Here is an 8,619-nt window from a genome sequence, read left to right on the forward strand (position 1 = left end):
AGCAGATTCCCAGCATTCCGTGAAGCCCGCACAGATGGTCCGCATTAGGACCTCTGCCTCGGCCTTTTCCCACCCTCGTCATTATCGCTCTGTGCCGGCGCTCGCAAATACCTCACGGTGCGCTTCAGGCAGAGCCTCTGGTGCGTTTGATTCTGCTCTCGCTGTTACCGTAGCTGCGGATCAAAGTCGCCGTCGATACGTCCCCCACCCTCCAACCTCCCCGACCCCCGCAAAACGGTTGCCGCAGGCCCAATAAAAAGGTGTGCGGTTATCAGCAGATCAGTACGAACCGTTAGTCACCCTGCTGTGCCTTCAGAGGATGACTGGAAGATGAAGCCCACAGACAAGTGGATCTTTCTGATTCCAGAGACCCAAGCCAAGCAGTCTTTCAGGAGGTGATCAGCGGTCCACTACAGGCCAACACAATTGTGAGGGTTGACATTTCACCATGGTCGTGTTTCTATGAAAGCTGACACAAAACCTAAATGCATTTACGGCAACAAAGTTCCTGTAGAGCATAAATGTAAGCGAGCAAAATGACCAGCCTTGTGCAATATTAACATTAATTGGCTGGATGGATGAATGGACATATGAGCAGATAGATGGATGGATGGATGGGTGGATGGATGGATGGATGGATGGATGGATGGATGGATAGATAAATAGATAGATCCATTAGAAGGTTGGTTGTTATTATACTGTCTTCCAGAGCACGGGGAGGAACCAGGTCTGAGCCTTAAGGGACTGCAGATTAGCAGGCCGCACGGTTCTCTGCCCTGCGGCGGCTAAAATGGGTAATTATGCCTGCAGCACACGCTTATCTCCGGCTAGCAACATCTTTCGGCTCGATCCTGGCCTCCGAGCATAGCCCGAGCTTACCACCGCGGCACTGAATGTGCGCTATTAGCATTAGTGCCATTATTATCATTCATAGCTCTCTCACAACGAGCTCTCATCCGCTGAGGGCTTAATGGCGTCACGCCGCCTTGCTTCAAACTAGCTGTCTTATTCTCTAAGCGAGCATTTATTTGTCACATGTCAAGGTCTAGTACGGCGTCTTCCCATTTTGAGCTCACAGTAACACAAGATCTGAAGTTGATGTGGATGGTTCTACTTATTTCGGCTTAGCTATCTGTGACTGAACTGTTGGTAAAAGTATGTTGAAATTCAGTGCATGTTTAAAACTGCACAGCTTTTTTTTTTTTTTAAGTTCATCTAGTAGCAGAATTTATAAATAAGTGGATTTCAGCATGATAATGTACCTAAAAAATATGTCTTCAATAATAAACATTTATGTCCCTCAAATTTCTAGAATCAATTTATCTAGGCATAGTATCAACACATATTTGAAAAAATTCCATAGATGAATAGCCAGTCATTTATTGCAAAAAAACTGTGCACCCGACCTTACTTGAATATCATGGCGATTAGCTGTTGACATCCCAGAAGGTCAGCCCAAACCGCAGGGTTGATAGTCTCTCTCTATTTGTATTTATGGGGGTTTGGAGGTTTGGATCCATTGCTTAACCCACAGCGGAGTACCGCACAGACCTCAGGTCTAGCTTCAGGCAGCTAGCTGAAACAATAATGGTTCACTACTGTGGGAAATATTCAGGGCACAGAGTCCAGTCTGCAGAATCACAACTACATACAATGGCAGAAGGAGGAAGACTGTCTTCGCTGTTAACCTGATCAATCAGTTTTTTCTAGCTTTTTTTATTCTTTACAATCATGTATACATGCCTTCCATGAGAGGGGAAGTGCTAACTGATTGCTAACAGGTCAGCAGAGGAGAAGCCATCTTTTGAGTCATCTGATTAGCGTTTTTAGATAAACAGGACGAACGAGGCACTGACCTGTTATTTCTTCGGCGGCGTCCCACTCTGTGTCTCTGTGATTATCCACGCAATATTGTCACATAAAGATATTGCAGTTTGTGTGTTTGTTTGTGTGTGTGTGTGTGTGAGAGAGAGAGAGAGAGAGAGAGAGAGAGAGAGAGAGAGAGAGAGAGAGAGAGAAAAGAAGAAGAAGAAGAAGAAGAAGAAGAGAGAAAGCAGTATCTGTAAAAGGTAGTCATTCACCAATCTAATAATGACCTAAATACTATCGTTAATTAATTGATCCCAGTGACATACTGTAGCCCTGCCATGACTTGTTCTATAAACACAAGTAAGGAGAGAGCAGATTCCTTGCACCTTACAGCAGGGCCAGGCGTGGCCTACACTGGGATGGTTGAGATATTAGCAGCTATTTTTGAATCTGTTGTCTCAAAACACACAGACAAATGTACATGTACTGTCAAAGCACACAGACAAATGTGTACAGCCTGCGTATCATGTGCCTTACTAGTATAAACACAACACTCAAAAAACTCTACCTAAGAGTTCCGCAATGACAGTAAAATTGGACTCAAGAGATAACTGGTGAGACAAATCACTCCTCAAGCATCACTCAAGCCTGAGCGATCCCCCTGATAATTAAGATATGGCTCCAAATCAGACCTACAGCTATAGCAAAGGTTGAAACTTCTGCTTCTGTGACCTTAGATTACTTCCATTCACCACAGTTCCAGGTTTTTATGCCCCAGTAAAGAGCTGTCGCCAACATAATCAGCATACCTGACCACTCATCCTATTTACTCCATGCTAGGCTGCACAGAAGCACTAAAAAATGTTTGCACTTGTTAGAGGTGACTAGTTTGAATTTGGCATTTAAAATGCCTCTGGGCTGAAAGTGAAAATAAACCTCAAGATGCAGCAACACACTCATTTACGTCATTCTTAAACTGGCTAAATGTTAACAATACAATGTTAAATGCTAACATTTGAGAGAGAGAGAGAGAGAGAGAGAGAGAGAGAGAGAGAGAGAGAGAGAGAGAGAGAGAGAGAGAGACGCTTGTTTGTTTCACATCCTTACTGATTTAATAAAAGTGCCCGACATGTAACAGAAGGTTCATGATTAGATAAGCAACCGTTGGCTTCTGTTAGATTTAGTTCACAAAGTCAAACAAGTGAATTTAAATAAAGGCTCCATATAGGACTATACACCTACTCACAAAAGCAATACTGCCTACTGAATTCTGTATCATGGGGTCAGAAAGTGAAGGAAATGGTTTAGCCCACATTTAGTTTTCCCATACGGCGATGAACATTGGCTTGCCAACAATAACAAAATGAAATATAAAGTTTCCTCATGTAGCTCTTCATCTGAGTTTGAGCTTTTATGTCTGTGTAGGTTACTGGCCAGCTTCAGACTAGCCTTCAGTCTAACCTTCAGACTAACCTGCAGCTGAAGAGTTTCTTAAGACTTTCATCAGAATGTCATGTATTCTAAATCAGAGTTTTAATAGATCTGCTTTAAAAACCAGAGTCTGTTTGTACAAGTTCTATGCAAGTTCAATGAAATGTATTTATTTATTTGGCAAGTCCCAGAGCCTGATTACAGATCTGCCAGTGATTCGATATCTCACTGCAAGCATGGTAAAATTACATTTTGTTTCTTCACAATAAGTTATTTGAAGCATTTCACTGAAATCATGATGTACGAGAACATATCCCCAGCCATATTAAAGATACCAACTTTACTGTACTGAAATAAATTATTCCAGCTTTGTCAAGCTTCATGAAAGGTTCCTGGGTAATGTTGGCTTTTTTTTACTATTCCCAGTACACGGATCAGTGAGCCTTGCCTTTGTTTGTGTGTGTTTAACTAGGAAAAGCACAGGATCCGGAAACATAGGCACGAGGACTGCATTGCCCCTGTTCTGCCAAATCACAAGACGGACTAAACACACAGGAACCTGCTGTCCAGCTTTAATCTCTGAATGATGTGCATGAGTCCAGATAAATGCTGTCGGCACACTACGCGCAGCGCCTCTGGTCCTGATAACACCCTGCTGACATCCGTTTAATCACAGCCCCTATCAACTGTAAACACAAGGTTGCGGTGGCTGTCGCCTGCACATGCGGAGACGGCAGTGAGCCGTGTCCCGCCACAAATGAGGACAACACAAGGTGACTTTCAGCTCTGTTGAGCGCGCGGGCACACACACACACACACACACACACCTCGCCTCATCGACAATTGCTAAATAGAGATGCACATGGCAGCAAATTGAAAGAAAAAAAGAGAAAGATCACCAGTGTATAAAACACAGTCCTCAGCATTAAACATCGAACAGCACAGTATACTGACAGCACTCAAACACTGAGCAGGAGTTACTGGTTCTGTGCGAGCTTCCTGCACTGAGGGGCAGTGTGTGCACAGGGTTGAAGAAGGCCTGGCAGGCAGATTGTGCCTGGAGGGCAGCTGTCTCAGCACCTGTCAGTTCTATTGTTCCCTGGACTGAGGCAGCCCAGCTGGCTTATCTGCTTCACTCCTATGCATGCATGTCCGTAATGAGATTTCGGATTACTATTCCAAAGCCGGGACCTATGACTCCCGACTAGGTCGAGCCGATGATATATATACATCAGTTCGGTTAGTTTGTCATTATCTCTTTTATTTTGCTACGCATGTCACGGTTTATAGCGGAACAGTGCAGTTTTCATTTTTCTTGACGCGAGTAGTTTTGTTCAGTGTCTCCTAGCAATTTAAATGGATGTGAAGAGGTACTAATTGAATTGGCAGGATTCTGTTTTATTTGCTTGAATGAGTCAAGCTGCTTCTGCATCTGAGGCCAAGACTGAGCAGATAGAGAGAACTCTATGCCTTAAAGCACCAGTTAATTCTGGAGAACAGACTAACAGATGCACACACACACTCATGCACACACACGCGCACACACACACACACACACACACACACACACATGTGCACGAGCAGCTGTTTTTTATGCCTCTCTGCCAGTTTGTCTTTCTTTTCCTGTAAATGCTTGATCTCTTCCTCCACTCACGCGTCAAATTCTAGCCTAAAGCACATAACACCGACTCAGACACAAAAACTCTTTGTCACCACAAACTCTTTATACACATAAATGGCAAGACACCATGCTGCACACTGGAAACCAGACACGTCACAAACAGCTGCCCTAAGCTTCAGCAAATCTCAAACCACAAATCAACGTGATACTGATCACAGCATGCACAAGTACTCACCATATACCCTGAGAACAGAAAGTACATCCAATAGCTTTCTCTAATTCTCTTACCCCTTTATAGCATGGCTGTGCTTTCTTCATGGTAGACAGCCCTCCGTCTTCATCACACACACACACACACACACACACACACACAATCCTTCCCTCTAATCATAATAAAGTGCTTTAAATGTCGTGTCAGTGGCAAGGGACCACCCCCTTCAATCTGGCAAATTTGTGTGTGGGTGTGTGTGTGTGTGTGTGGTAGAGATTTGTGATGGATGGATAGCTTGGAGAATAGAGTCACGTGGTCAGAGGAGCGGACAAGGATTAAACTTGTTATCTCGTGGTTTTCGGAGACTGAATGCAAATGACCCTCACACATCTTCAGAGATATTAATGATAAATAGATGTATAACCTTCACTGCACTAACCCCTTCATAGCCAAAACATATGCACAAAGGGGATAGAAGGAGTAGTTAAAATTCCCTGGGGTCTAATATGTACTTTTAGACTGGTATCTACAGTATGCTCATATGGAGCAGAAAAGTGTCTAAATATCTATATGATAAAAAGAGAAATGTTACTCACAGAAAGACATTCTCCAAATACTGGAAAGCTTGTCTGGTATCACACAGCAATTTTGCTTACATATGCAACGATATCTCATCAGTCCCACCCCATGCATCACCCGGCGAGTCCTAAACTGCACTATGGTCCAGAAAAGTACAGTCTTCAGTAATATTGAAGATCAGTCAAAATATAGTGCAGTCTTCACAAAGAGCTGACACACTTGGCAGTGTTTATATCAGTGTCTCAACAGCTGTCTGGCAGTAAGACACATTGCTGAGCCACATTGCTGAGATGACTTGGCGAATTTCAGCACATCTGAAGTGATGTCAGGTGGTGGGAGTGAAAATACCATCATTCTTTACATTGTTTATCAGTAATACAGTTCAACAGTTTAGACCCAGATGCCGGCGGCTCTGAGCACAACTACTAAGACTACAGCACGCGTGTTAATGTGAGGGCCGGCCGGTCCACAGCATGACTGCCCTGTGGGGGAAAACAGCCCATCCCTCACCCACAAAGCCACTGAGACTCGACCCAGTACACACTCACTGAGTCTTAAGAACACAGCCCTATACAATAGAGGCGGAACTACCAGGCCATGAGCTACTACATATGTCCAGAACGTGATCGGTCAAATGACACCTTATTGTCTTTTGGCTTTTAGTGTACAACGGGACTCAATATCGCATTGTTGTCTGCACACTGCTGATCTGTCTAGTTTACTAACACGTATATTATCCAACAGCAAGACGGTTCTCCAAAGAGCAGGTAAGGAGAGCTTGAGTGGAAAAGATCTTGTAGAAGCCGACGTAAACATGTCCGGGACATTTTACCTATGACTGTGTGTCAGGTGTTGCTTCTATATCGGGCTCATGTGAAGTCTAATGTAAGTCATCTGTGTCGTGCACGCGTGTGGCATTTCCCAATCGTCAACGGTGCTATTGGGAGAAGGCTGAATATGAAAGGAGTTTGCAGAATCCTTCCAGCCTGCTCGAACAGATGCAGTGTGGACTGGCTGCATGATATAACTCCAGAGGTATCTGAGGAATGGGACGTGGATGTAAACCAACAGCCTCGGGCTCAGTCCTGGGAACATCCAGAGCCTTCTCTGTAAACAAGAGGCCCCTTCTCCATAGGGTAGCTGGGATAAAACCAGGAAAAGGCTGGATTCCCTCCATTCCACAGAGAGCGGGAGTCTGCTGTGTATGACTGAGATTGGGAAAAGGAAAATCAGTTAATCTGGAGTAGAGTCATTTATTACACACAAACACACACACACACACAGACACACACACACACACACACACACACACACACACACACACACACACACACTTAATCACTTAATTCTAACACCAAAAGCAGAGCATATAGTAACATAGTTTATCTCACTTTTCCAAACACTTATTTTTTTATCCAGATGTGTCATGGCCAAATGCAATTTACTTTTTGACAAATATTTGGAAAGATTAGAACATTAAGTGACTGAAGAAAAAAACATCATAGCAAAAACCTTTAGCAAACATTCATCATCTGAAAGTGTTCATAGTACGCCAACAGCTAAGAGGAGAAAGGGGAAATAAAATATATCCAAAACCTTCCAATTTTTGAGGAATTAAACACTGGAATAAATATTTGGAAAACGTCAATAAAACATACAGGGAGTTATGATTATTTGTATTGGAGTTTAAAGGTTTTCTCTGCACAGAACACAGATAACAGTGCATAATCTTTATGATTGACGTGGAATAACTAGATTGCTGAATTCCTCGCCAGGTGGTGGCGGTATTATGCAATACATTAAACCCTCCGGACCCGCTGAACTACATTTCCCAACATCTATCCGATGTACCCACAGTTCATGTATATATTTCGGTTTGCGGGAGCGCCAAAGCGGAATAAAATCGGCGACGTGAAAACGTCACGCAGCGGTATTTACAGCGCGCTGCAGTTCCAGACGGGAGTGCGTGCGCCTGCATCAGAGCTGAGATTATCCCACGCAACCAAATTATTCACTATTTTGTCATCTCGGTCACTTTATGAACCTGGCTGTGTCTGTACAAAACAGACATTTATTTCGTGTTTTATTTCTTGCATGGCAATGCATTTCCACAGTTCATTCGAGATGAAACGCTCTCTGTCCACTTTCAACTACACTTGTGGAAGTTTGCACTAAGCACGAGTAGTGCATGGAAACGTCTTGTCAAGTATTTTAACAGATCTGCCAGGAAACCCCCAAAAGCTCAAAGGCACAAAGCACGTAGACCTAAACACTCTTAAAGTCCTTAAGGGTTTACTCAAAGATTTAGCAATAACGCGCAGACAGATAGGTTGCATTGAACGTGATCTTTATGCACCCAGACCAAGAGACAGGGCTGCGCAGTGCGTTCATGCTACCTGGCCACAGGTCTACCTAGCCAGCCCACAGCACGGAAACCTGCGGATTAGGAACAGGACGCAGCCTTCGATCGGGTACGAACAATGAACCCGTTTAGCATGCTCCGCAGACCCCACGAGTCGCGGACCGCAGACCGCAAACACCTGGCACTTCACAAGCACAGAGGGAATGCGTGTGGCGCACGTGTGCATCACACACTGAATACGGAGCGTTTGATTTGTGCTTGGGATTTTTAAAATTTTAGTTTATTTTACTAACATTGAAAATGCTTTTTTGTCCCCACAGTACACGTATACGAAACGTAACTTCGCACGTATCTTGTGCCTACGTGAAAAGAATCCGATGAAATTATAAACCCTAATAAAACCGATGCTTCATTTAAACCTGATTAAAAGAACCGATTCTATGTCTGCTCTTTTCTGCAATGTGGACACTTTTTTCCTCTCTCAAAAGCAGGTTGATGGCCGCGCCTTTACAGGAGCCAGATGTGCTCACATCGTCTATGCACTGTGCAGACGTTCCCTGGAGGAAGCAACGTGACACGGATATCGTCATGTACCTTTCCACGAGC

At 43.9% G+C, this 8,619-nt stretch overlaps 1 long non-coding RNA gene across 1 annotated transcript; it reads right to left on the reverse strand.

Moving 5' to 3' along the window:
• Positions 1-217: 217 nt before the first annotated feature.
• On the reverse strand, positions 218-2,017 carry LOC145651807 (uncharacterized). The gene is made up of 3 exons (XR_014117820.1): positions 1,857-2,017; positions 1,412-1,576; positions 218-410 (listed from the first exon to the last, which is right to left on the reverse strand). It is a non-coding gene; the product is annotated as an uncharacterized LOC145651807 (long non-coding RNA).
• Between the last annotated feature and the right edge of the window lie 6,602 nt (positions 2,018-8,619).

Source organism: Electrophorus electricus, chromosome 17, assembly GCF_041902795.1.
Source record: "Electrophorus electricus isolate QZ-2024a chromosome 17, ASM4190279v1, whole genome shotgun sequence".
Taxonomy (NCBI): Eukaryota; Metazoa; Chordata; class Actinopteri; order Gymnotiformes; family Gymnotidae; genus Electrophorus; species Electrophorus electricus.